The sequence below is a fragment of the Prinia subflava genome, chromosome 2 (assembly GCF_021018805.1).
Source record: "Prinia subflava isolate CZ2003 ecotype Zambia chromosome 2, Cam_Psub_1.2, whole genome shotgun sequence".
In the NCBI taxonomy this organism is placed as follows: Eukaryota; Metazoa; Chordata; class Aves; order Passeriformes; family Cisticolidae; genus Prinia; species Prinia subflava.
In genome coordinates, this window is record NC_086248.1 from 81965468 (window position 1) to 81978372 (window position 12905).

The window sequence follows — 12905 nt, forward strand, 5'->3', positions numbered from 1 at the left end:
TTTGCACATACAGTATGTAGCAAACTGAAGATGCAAAGCCAGAGACAGCACAAAACTTAAGATCTAATAGGTCAAACAGTCCATCCTACCAAATTTTCCCATGTAAAACATTAAGGACTCAGTATTTACAAAGAAAAAGTTCTATCCAAAAATGCTGTGACATCTCCATTTCTTGTGCTACAGAGTGCAATATGCAAAAGCAGAATTGGGGTCAAGTTTCCTATAGAATGGATGGCCACTACTTAAGAGATTTAAGAGAGGACTATATACAGGTAGCACCTCACAAGTACTTTTAACCAGGTCTATTTTTAATGTATCAAAAATTCAGCAGTCACATTTGAATCAATAATAAATAATGGAACTGAATATCCTTACAAGGCCTCAAAATTCTTTGCAATTAGCATGTTTTCATAAATCTTTTTGACAGGAAAAGAAACTGTAACTACTGAAGTGGGTAACTTACATAACCTACATAATCTCCTACTAGCTTTACTGCTCTAGAGCTTATTGATGGCAGAAGGCAGCCTAATCAAAACCACTGACAGCAGTATCTCCAGAGATGTCCACAGGCATCTTCAGAGAAAAGAAGACACAACTGTCTGAGCAGACTGTTAAAGGGCCTTCAGTTCAGAGGGGAAACAAGAAACACTACACATTATCAGAAGTGCTGCAAAATTAAAAAGTGTGTTCAAAATACAGAGCATTAATTTAAGTGTGAATCCACAACTTGGGGATGTTAAGGCAAGGAGATGCACAACTGGGAATAAGCAGGAAGCAAAACAGCTAGACAGTACAGAACAGAGGAAATTAATTGTTTCATTTTTTAATGCTGACCATGCTTTTTGCTCCTGGAAACATGTACACACAACTATTTGTGTACTGTAACAGACTGGAACAACAAGAAAGTATAATGGTTCTGCTCCTCAAAACTATTCATGACAATAAGCCACATATTTATAATTATTTCATCAATAACCGTACTCCTTTGAAAAACAAATACTAGCACTTTGAGATATGTCCCATGCATGCTAGTGATATAAATAGATCCATGCATGTACATAATCTGTACATGGCACACAAATGTGAGTTAGGCTTCACAAGTAATAAGCTATCCATATCTTTAAAAAGACGAATCCCTGACATATCTATAAAAGAACATATCAAGTAAATGTGGACTAAAACAACCCCAAAGCCACTGTCAACAGTCCTCATGAAACAAACTTTTTCTTCCTATTCTGCAACAGATCTGACAGGGAACAACAGGTTTAAATTAAAAATACAGATAACTACCTTCCCATTAGTCACTGACATAGTTCAAACACAGATTTCTGGCAACAGAGCTACCATAATTAAAATCTTAAACCAAACATTCCACAGATCACAAGATTTTACATCTACTCCCCCTAAAATGTGTTTATAAAAGAAGTAACTGAGAAGAGCCCTATGATACTACTATTTTACCTCATGTCCAGCTGAAACTATTTTTATATTGCATCACAGATTATCTTTAACAGTATGTTTAACCACAGACTCTGTAATAGTATTTTCTTTTTTCCTGTTTGTAACTCGAAGAAGCACAATTTCACAATCCAGAATTTCAACCAGGATTACTGAGACCCAAACAATGAACTGCTGGGAGGTTATTTACTGAGAGAGGGAGTAATGAAACAGAGAAGTTATCAATGGGCTGATGACACAATGAAATCCCTCTCCCCAAGGTAAAATGTCATTCAAGTATGTAAATAAAAATGATGCTTTGATATAGAAAGGCTGAGAGAGAAACTAATGGAAGCACTCATATCCTACTAAATTCACTTGTAAAAATAATTTGAAGAACTGCATGCATGCAGAATACTGCAGTACGTAAGAAGATGCAATATTTACACCTCAGAGTTTCCAGTTTAACAATGTTAATGTTTTTTCATGAAAGCAATTCTGCACAAAAGCCAGATGACAGAGTACAACTCATTCACAAAAGGTTTCATTATGATGGCTAGACACAGCAGTCATGGTTAAGCACCCAGAAGAAAGACTGACAAAGAATGTTTATGTAGAGAGACATACATGAGTTCCTTTGGCACTTTCATTCAGTTCTCCACACCTGAAAAGATGTCCCATTAACAAGAAACAGTAATACAGAGGTATCTTCTGTACTATGTTATATGGAATCAAGCAACACTCACCACTCCTAACAATCCTTTGTGTGCCCTTGAGTCAAACTTTTCCTCTTAAATAGATTCTGGAGCAGGCAAAAGAGGGGGAAGAAAAATCTTTCACAGAACACAGAAGTCACATCAATTGGCAAGAAGTTAATTTGAAGGCATGTGATGATAGGAAAGACAGAATTTAATAGCCAGCAGCAAGCTCTTGGAAAACAACTGAATCATAGCTAAGTTACAAAAAACCAACTAGTGATAGGGGTAAAAATTAAAAAAAAAAAAATCCCAAACCTCAAAACAGACCAAGTCTATAACACTTCAGGGGAAAGTCTGGTTTAAGCATGATACACAATTTAGAGTGTTGATAATGCTTCTTCAGAAAAGATACAAAAATCAGTTTTACTTTTTTCTGAAATAACCTAATCCAGAAGCCCTTATTATGTTCGTGAGGGTCAGCAGTTCTTCCATTTAGCACCAGTTCTTTGGCTTTATCACTTTTCAGAGCAGAACCTGGAGTGGGTTAAACTAAGCCAAGAATGATGTGCTTTAAAGTTTTCATGTGTTTTGCTTGTGGACATCCCAATAACATCAAACTTCTAAAACCAATTCACAAATGCTGCTGAAAACTGTGACATCTCCAGTGATTACACATCGTGTTTGTCTTAGTAGCACCTTGATGCTACACATCCCAAGGGTTAACATCTATGTTTATTTAACTGAAGTCTTTCTAACAAAATACTCCACCTTTACACATAATAAGTGGGTAGATTATTTAACTGCATTTTAAAAATACCTTTAAGAATAAAAATATTGGATGTTGCAGTGTTCTTTTTAAAACTGTGATGTACACTTAAGAGAACACTGTAGATTAAAATTCTGCTGTGACACTGGGGCAGACATATCATTTTACTGTGACATGTGTCAGAGATTACCTGCTTCTGTTCTTTCATTTATTTTTCAGAAGAACAGAGCTTTATAACCTTGTAGGCTGTTTTTAGTAACTGACATGTAAAAGAACATTTGCAGCAAATATGTTCATATTTGAGTATAGCATAGGTGAGATTTAGAGAGAATCTTGCAAGGAGATAAAGGGTTTCTGGTGTTCTTTTTGAAACACAAACACTGCTAACATCTCACGTCAGCTGACAAATGCATGGTCAGATATTTGACAGGGAAAAACACCACATTTAAAAACAAAAAAAATAGAACCAGAATGTGAAAAAATATAGATAAGACACACTTAGATCAGGACCAAGAATATAGTTTTCATGAATTTACAGTAATATTTTTGTCTCCTGTAAAATCTACTTGTGTTATAACAATCCTTACATTGGAATCATTAACCACATATCAAATGATCCTTTATGTTAAAGAGCAGTAATGCAGAAATAGAACCCAACTTACTCCTGGCACTGCAAGGACAACTGCTGCTGAAAGAACTTGAAAACCAGGACAGACTTTGGCTAAACTGTCATTCAAAATGACAGATTTATATAGACAATACACATTTTATATATTTGCTTCTTCTGACATCACTGAATTATGAAAAAATCCCACAATACAACTTAACAAGGCTAACCTTACTAGACTAGGTTTTAGTTGGCCATTTTAACATTTGTTCTTTCCCTGACCCTTATCATTTATTAAACAGTTAGATGCTGTCTGAAACCATAGGAAGCATATTTCCCTGCTCACAAAGACAGATTTCAGAAGCATGAACTCGAAATAAATGGGAAACGTATTTTTTTTAACTACACAAAAAGACCAAGAAAAAATGTATGGCAGATTGATTTATGCCAAGGTTATGGTAAAGACCAAAGCTAATTTGAGACATGCTTTAAGAATTACATTATTTTTTTGCTCCTTTAATGGGAGTTAATTCTATGACAATCATCTGCTTGCCATGACAGGACGAGGAACAGCAATAAAGGTACAGAAAACAGAAATGTTCTAACTACAGGGGGAGCAAAACTGAAAGAATGTACTATATTTGACTCAAAGGGTAATTTTATCTGCTATTCTACACAGCAAAATAGCATAATATTATACAACTACAAAGGCAAATATGTAACATTCAAAATTATTCAAAAGTGGTAGTAAGGAGAACAATTAATAAAACTACAGATTTTGCACCTGGGATGAATAAACCTCAGCATCAGCACAGACTGAAGGCCACAAATCATAGCTTGGAAGTTTTCTATGGGGCAAGGGGAATGAAGCACTGTTACTCAGGATAGTTCTGAAATGTCCTTGAGACTTTGGAGGTTTTAACTCATCCAAAGTTACCACTGACCTGATACAGTGCTGCTACCAGTCATACTCTCACTGGGAATCAAGGAAACAGGACAAAGAGATCCCTTTATAGCTTGTATGGTTCCACTCAGCTACTTCCCACTCCGCCACCATGGTTTTACCCTTGCCTTCTTAAAAGATCAATGTTTGTCTTGTGTTCCTGAATTTGCTGGCCATCACAAGCCACTGCAAGTACACTAAACAAAAGATCCTGCTCAGAACAAAATTCTTGAGATTTAATAGTTTTTATTAAGTTAGTAACTTAGTCTTTAATTCAGCACAAACTATTATTTTTGCCAGATTGTACACTAGTACTTAAAATACTAGCTTGATGTAGAAAAAAAAATCATTTAAAATTTTATTTCAGAAGCAGTATGTATTTATGAAAGCTCTTGATTATCAGTCCTTCTGGATGACAACCAGAGAATCATCACTAGTTTTACTAAGAGACAGAGACAATAGCAGCAGGCATGTTCCTTTAGAAATAGAGATTATATACAAATTTTAATTTGCCTCAGATAACTTTGTTTTAAAGAATATACCTAAGAGTTAAATACCTGAAATCACATACTGTCTCAGAACTCATGACAAGAGTTGCTTTCAATAAAACATTTTACACACAAAAGAGAATTTTAGTGCTGCCATAGAAGGCAAAATGGCCACATAATTTTGTGGGAGGCCACAATGAGGCCTGGAAAAAACAACTATTAAAAAAACCCTGGTATAATGCTAATAACCCCAAGAGCAAGGATACAGAAGACTATTGCATACTTGTTCTTATAGAGCTAACATGATACAGGACACCTCTTCCATGACAAAAACGCACAACTCTTCTGTAACCTCATCAAATCAGTTACAAAAAAACAATTCAGATTTCATTTTTACCCTGCATGAAATGGAAAACACTATGAAGGGAAAGAAGCATCATCATAAAGATGTGGGGTTAGAACCTTTAATAAAGATGTGGTGACTCTCTACCTTCAATAAATCTAACACTTGTTTTGTTATTAATAAGAAAACACTTAAATCCCAGAACAGTAAGCAAAATAGTTTAAGTTCACTGACTTGAAAAAAAACACATTCTTTTACGCTACACAGACCTAAAATAAATACTTTAAAGGATCTAAGAATATGCCACTATATCTTGGTTTTCATTTTCCTTCAGATAGAAGTGCTAGAATAAACATTTGTACTAGTTTATGTTGCTGTGTTTTTATGAGGTTAATAACTGAACTGCCAATCAAACCCCTTATAAATATCGTAGTTAAATACCTTCTGCTTTGGAGGCACTTTTATTTACAAGAGAGCTAGCCAAGATTTCCAAAGGACTGCATGGTCTGGTTTGCTTTGATCTCTTAAGCACAAGTTTCTTTATACCTCTTGTTTTGGTATTTATTACAGTCTTTGTGTGATCAGGTATGGAAAGAGCACCTGCACAGAACAAATACATCAGGAAAAGTATGACTTAAGAGGAATAATTACGCAACACACAGTTCAGTAAAGTAACTCGTGAAGAGCACTTCTGCTGTGGTGCTAAATAGAGGAGTATGCATACAATGGGCTCAGAACAAAAACAGGGTACCAGCACTTAAAACCAACATCACAGACACAACCTGGCACCTATAGCAACACATTAATCACCACTCCACTTTGATACACAAATGTATCTTTTGATATATGCATGCATCTAAAACTACACTGAAAACTGAGTTTTAAATAATTATTTTATATATAATTGCTTTTAACAAACCTTTCTTAGGACATTGAACTGTGCATATGAGTATATGCACACACAAATGTATGTACACAAAGAAATATAACTAAAATTAAGAGATACGCATATATATATATATATATATATATATAAAGTCTCCAAGAATTCTTTTCAACCACTGCCTATAACACTGTTATCTTCAGTCTCTTACCACAAATTTGGCATTGTAAATTTCAGCTCAAATAATCCACACTTTCTCTCCGGAAGTATTCAGTGAGGAGCAGAATTCTGTGCTGCTTTTTACTTAGCAGAGTGAAGTTAATGAATAAGGGATATGTATAATACACACAGATCAAAATAGAACAATTACTCTACTCATACTAATGAAAACTTTTATCACTACAGCAGAAAGTAAATTATCTATTTGTGCGGGCAGTTTACATTAATTTTTGTTTCATGGAATGCATTTTATTCACTTGATAAAAACCAATATTACCATTATGCCTGTAATTTCTTTAACAGAAATGAATGAAGTTACCTTGGGCCAGCATATATGTTTTTAGGCTGTTTCCATTTGGGTAAACTTTCATTCAGCTCATTTTACCATGTTCATTGTTCTATTTTCTGGTGCTGTCTTAAGACAGGATGTTATGAAGATACTTACTGTTCAGGAAAGCAGAGATACACATTTGCACACCAATGATTTAAGTGTGCTTTAGGCCCCAGAAATGTAACTGGGATTTATGCGGGTTATTGCTTTTCTGACTCTGTATAGACAAGATAAGATCTTGAAGTAAAAATGGTTCTGTAGATTTTAGGTATTTTATCAAAAAGAGAAAGACACACACTGTGTTCCTAAAGCCAGCAGAAATCATACAGATAGAGAGCATCCTCAGCCTCGAGAAGAAAAATCCCTATTTTCTGCTACAGGGAAGTTTAGAGTTTTAGTTTAGACCTGCAAAATAAACAGAGTAATTAAAGCAATAACAGAGGGAAACAGATTTGTTTGGGAGCTTGTTTTCTAGTTGTTTCTGTTTCTGCACAGAACTTCCATAAATTTTACCTTCAACTAACAAGTTAATAGCACCTTATCATCATTATTCTTGTTATAAAGGCACTTTGGGAGCCTGTTCAAAATAATGTTTAAACAAACATATTGTTATTGAACTATTAATCAGCAAAAGCTGTAACGGTATCTGAGTCAGCCTGAACTTTTGCATGTTTTCTTGAGACAGTCCTAAGATTAGGTCTTCTACATCTGTCAATGTCAATAAAAAAAAAGAGAGCCAGAGTATTAAAAACAAAAAAATTGAACAAAATAAATGTGGCCTATTTTTGGCATACAGAAGGGCAGGGGATTTTTTTCCTTAACAAAAACAACCCCCTCACAAGGCAACCTACTGCAACAAATCCTTAATAACTACTTTGAAAGCATTCACCAGAACAACTGAGGTGGCATGGAGGGAACAGGCTGCTAAAGGTGACACAGAAGGAGCCAGAGGAAAAGCACCAGAGGCATTGAAACTTCTCAGTCACCTCAGGAAACCTCACTGTCACTGACACAGTATTCCAACTGAAGAGCTGCAACAGGCCAACGCTGCCAGAGAAAATCCTCTAGGGAATCTCTACCGAGATCCAAGATAAAGCAATCCCAGGCCTTGCACAGCACGCAGCCCAAGAGGCGCAGAGCTCAGTGAGCTCTGGGAATCGAGCCGTACGCGCGTGTCCCTGCTGGAGCTGGCACAAGAGGCTCAGCACTCCTGGAGCCGTGGCAGTGGCCACCACCCCTCACACAGGCCTGGACCTCAGCTGGCACACGGGGATTCTGCCACTGCTGCATCTCCAAGGCGGTACTGAGCATTTAAGGGCCTGAGTCACTGTGAGCATCCCCTCCAGGGAACTCACCTAAGAGCTATCCCATTTTACCACACTGATGTGCCACTAGAGCCTGACCACGTTAGTGCTACTGCTGTTTATTGTGGCTTACCCCAAAACAGGACTGGCCACTCCTCTGTGGGCAACACTGACCCATCCCAGAAGTCCTACAAAGCTTTGTATGATCCACTGAAAATGTCTAATAAGCTTGCTGTTAAGACTGACAAAACATCCTTGATGTCAGACAGAGTTTTCAGGTGCTAAGTTAAAAATACTACAAGTGTTAACCTGTCAAGAATAAAATATATAACAGGAATCATATCCTTACAATGCAGTCTATGTATCTGAAGCTACAACTCAAAAGTAGCTTAGAGAAAAGGAAAATGATATCAGATTAATTTAATTTAGGGACAATGTTATGAAAAGAGAGGTTTCCATGAGAACATTCACTTTCTAGTGTTTTCCTCTAACTTTTCACAGCATTAAATGTGATTCTTTATGCTCTTAAAAACCTTAACATTAAAGAAAAAGCATGTAATTTTGAAGATAAAATGACCAACCTAACTGTTTTTAGAAGCTGATTTTACTCAGTGACCTTCAAGTGTGCAAGCAACCACTTACTGAGAAGTGCTGAACACTCAACTTGCAATAAAAACAAGGAAAGCAGAGGGCAGTCATGCATGTTGACTGCCTCACAGCCAGCAGGGCATCTTCATAGCCTATTAACATCTCCAGAGTTTTCATCTTATTGTAACTAAAAAGGTAAGTTTCCCCTTTCCAGAGTTTGAAGTCATTAACATCTACTGACAGCTACAAATGAAAATAAAGACAAGGTATTATGTAGATGGCAAGAAAAGCTTTCTTTCTTTTCCAACAGATCTAAACCAACACTGAAAACATGGCAGCACTCATACATACTGCATACATACATACTGCATTCCAGGCAGCATGAGTATTAACTCCACAGAAAAATCTGTGTTTACAACTAACTATTTTCCTGCATATGCATCATCCTTCACTATGCTATAAATACACAGGAGCTCCCCTCCTCCCAAAATGCAAATATATACATATATACATTACCAGTTATGAAACATAAAAATCATCAGCCTGCACAGTACCATTTCAGCCTTGCTTGAAACCCTGTTTTTTAATTAAAGTTGAAGCTTTTCCTTCTTGAAACCTCTTCCACCAAGGTGAGAAGAAGAGGGAATTCTCCCTAATTCCAACTCTTTCTTTTAATCCCAGCCTATACCTGAGGCCGCTGGTCACTCTTCCTAAGGACTCTGCAGCACTTATATTCCAAATCAAAAAAATTCATTTTCAGATCAACCAGGATGATCCTTTTTTATTACCCTAAAGACTGAAGATTATTCTAAGTCAAATGGCAAATTGACTCAAAAACAATTCCTGATCATGCTTATCCTTTGGGATGGGGAATTAAAAAAAAAAAAAACCAAACTGAAATAGCAGGAATTTGATAAGAAGAGTCTTATCAAATGTCTGATGACAAGCGTCTTGTTCACTAACAAGCAGTAGGAGCTTTAATTAACATTGTACTACAGACCAAAAAGCTATATGACATATACATACATACATATGAAAGCACCACTACTATTACTGTACCTCCTTTGGACAGAAGATAATTCCTCTATGACAAGAAATTTAATAACATTTCAAAATTAATTTCAGTTAACTGTACATGTAAGTTACCCTGATTTTCATTTTGATTTTCAGGTCTGCATTAACTATCATTATACACATACAGCTTCATATCAAGATGCCCTGATTTTTTATGTGACACTGGAACCTACAATCAACTACAGCAAAAAAAGCAACACTAAGATGAAAAAGAAACTACCATGAAAGAAACAGAACTGTGAAGCACACGCTACACTCCAGCTTCTTTAGAAGTGCGTGGAATGAACAAATCTACATTGCAAATTGATGGCACAAGAAAAAAAGAAGTGGCTATTTAATCAAAATATTCATTGGTCTATAGAACTCACTGCTGTCCAAAGTCCTACAGAATCAATTCACATTAAACCAAGTACAGCACTCGGGTCTTCAATGGGACCCTCAGGGTGGTGCCTTCAAGAGAGCTGCAGAGGAATTTTCATAGGACTTTGTAGGGATAGGACAAGAGAGAATGGCTTTGAATTGACAGAGGGCAGGATTAGATCAGATATTAGGAAGAAATTCTTCACTGTGAAGTACTGGAATAGGTTGCCCAGAGAATTTATGGATGCCCTGTCTCTCAAAGTGTTCAAGGCCAGGTTGGATAGGGCTTTGAGAATCTGGTCTAGTGGAAAGTGTCCCTTTCCAGGGCAGGGGTGTTGAAACAAGCTGTTCTTTCAGTTCTCTTGCAACTGACATCATTCTATGATGCCAGAGCAGCCAGAGGGAGGATGTGCTGGAAGCTGAGACCCTCTCCTGAGTCACTTCCTGGGTGGAAGGCAGATCCCAGGGCACAATTCAAGTGCTGAGCAGCAGAGGGGCTGGGGAAGAGCTCGCCACTGATCCCATCTTAGCCAGGCAGCCAGGATGCAGACACAGCAAGCATGACATATTAATTTTCACCTCAGGACACCAACTCATCTTTTTTGTCCATGCTAAAATTAAAAAGATGCATTCATACTTCATGTTCCAGCAAAGCTTCCTTCTGGAAGTCTACACAAACCACCTCAATTCTATCATTATCATAGGAATTCTTCTTGAGAAACCAGTCAGAAAGTCTATCCTTTTTCAGAGAGATGCCCAGAATAACCCAGTAACAACCTAACTCCCTACTGACACAAAAGTGAGGGATTTAACCTCCTAATCTAAAATCAGTTAAACTGGAAACCTAGGCAGGGTCCCAATGGGAGAGTTGGTCTCTGGACAGGCTGTTCCTTAACGTAAACAGAACATCCTCAAGGCAGCAGAACAAGCAGTTTAAACCCAGGTGACTTTCACAAAAGCTCCTATAGATCCAAGTTGCTAAAATGTCAGTGCTTTGGAAGTGGAGAAAAAAGTGACTTGGTTTTAAAATATGAATTCTGTTCCAGCCAAACACTCCTTGAGTTTAAAGCTCCTGAAGAGAAGCGTCCAAGCACAGCTGCAGCCAAGCATGAGGCTGCAGGGAGCCGTGCAGCAACGGTGACACCTCGTGGTGCCAAACCACAGAAACACAGACCTCTCTCTTCCCAAACACAACCCACCTTACACCCACCTGTGGGGTTCTCCTGCAGTGACAGGAGCTACAAATCGATTCTCTGCCTGTTTTCATACCTCCTGTATCTCATTGGTCTGTCTTAAGAAGGGTCTTCCTAATCCCTGTGTCACAATTTTGACAAGCACACATGGAAAACAACAGAAGTGATTACATGGAACGTTTAATGCACAACTGCTAAATGAACAGATGAAGAAAAGAAAGCTAGTCCAGCTTTAACATCTTTTGGTTAAAATGACTGTAGAGAACTTACTGTAAACAAAAGTTTCAGAGAAGCAAGTCAACAGGGCCAGTTACATAAAAATTAACATTGTCATTAATAAATTTAATTCAGCTACATAAAGGATTCTTTTCCTTTGTTCTGGTAACTCCCATCCCCAACAGACACTCAAATTCATTACTTTCTGCAGCTTCACAAACAGAAATGTCAGACTCCACAGACCATCACAGTGCATGCACTTGAGAAGTCAGTTTGCCTCCCCACTGCAGAAGTTAGTGCCATGTTTTTCCCAAAGATACAAGTTGTAAAAAGCAGGGTGTCTATCTCTTTACGTAAGTGCTCAATATAAAAATTAAAGAAAAAAGAGCAACTTTAAATGCTGTTATAAAACCAACATAGGAAGGCAAGAAAAGAAAAGCACTTTTTATTGCTCTGCTTGGGGTTCAGGAGCGTTACAGGAGTGAATTTAGAAGTGACTTGGGTATGTGACAAAACAAGAATAATTTCATGCAACAGAGCAGCTAACATTTCAAATTGTTCTGGGGAAAGAGTTATTTTCAAAAGGAAATCTCCCTCCGGTTCCCCACCTGTATTTCTTCCTCATGCTCATACATGCACACTAACCAAATTTTTCAAGTGACACCTGAAATCAATCATTTCACACAGCTAAAATGGCACCTATGTAGCATATAAAAGATGACAGACCAGCATCATCCCAAGACATTTACTTTTTCAAAATACGTGTGAAAATTTTATTAGTTACACGGATCAATAGTAAGGAACCACTATAAAAAGGGTGGAATTTCTGAAGGTAAATTGTAACAATTGCCTTCTTTCAGAAACTGCATGCCTTGCCTGTGAAAATCCATTAGGAATTTCTGAAATGGTTACCATAATATCCATACCATGACCACTCTACAGCCCCACAGGCTTACCCAGGAATATTTTTTAATGAGTTTATTCTACATCCAGGGTTATTTTCACATCCCTCCTAGAGCAGAAACCTCAGTTACAGAGCACAGGACATGGATATGCTTCGTTTGCTGAAAAAGCTGAAGAAAGAGGCCAAAGAAAACATGGGGGTCCTTGTGCAGTAACTGGAGGGTGCAAAGAAACCAGAATGGGCAGGACTGGGGAGGTTTAAGAGTCAGAGGAAAACTGGTTTTGCCTAAAGTGAAATAGTAAAGGATTTGAAGAAGGACTATAGAATCCAAGGGCAGGATCCCTTGGAAGAGAAACGGCTCCGCAAGACGCAATTTTTAGAGCTTGGAGGAAAGAGATATGATCAATATTCTAGAGCAGGAAGATTAAAGGGGAAAATCTCAAATTAGTAGGGGTGAAATTAACTCCAGACCTGCTCCAGAAGGAAGTGAACACATGTGTAACCACTGCTCCTCTTCTATTTTACCCTCTTTCTCTTTGGTCTCAAGAGCA

At 37.4% G+C, this 12905-nt stretch overlaps 1 protein-coding gene across 10 annotated transcripts in view; it reads right to left on the reverse strand.

Annotated features, from left to right (window-relative positions):
- THADA (THADA armadillo repeat containing) overlaps window positions 1-12905 on the reverse strand; it is a 150303-nt gene that overhangs the window by 103052 nt on the left and 34346 nt on the right. The window lies entirely within an intron of this gene.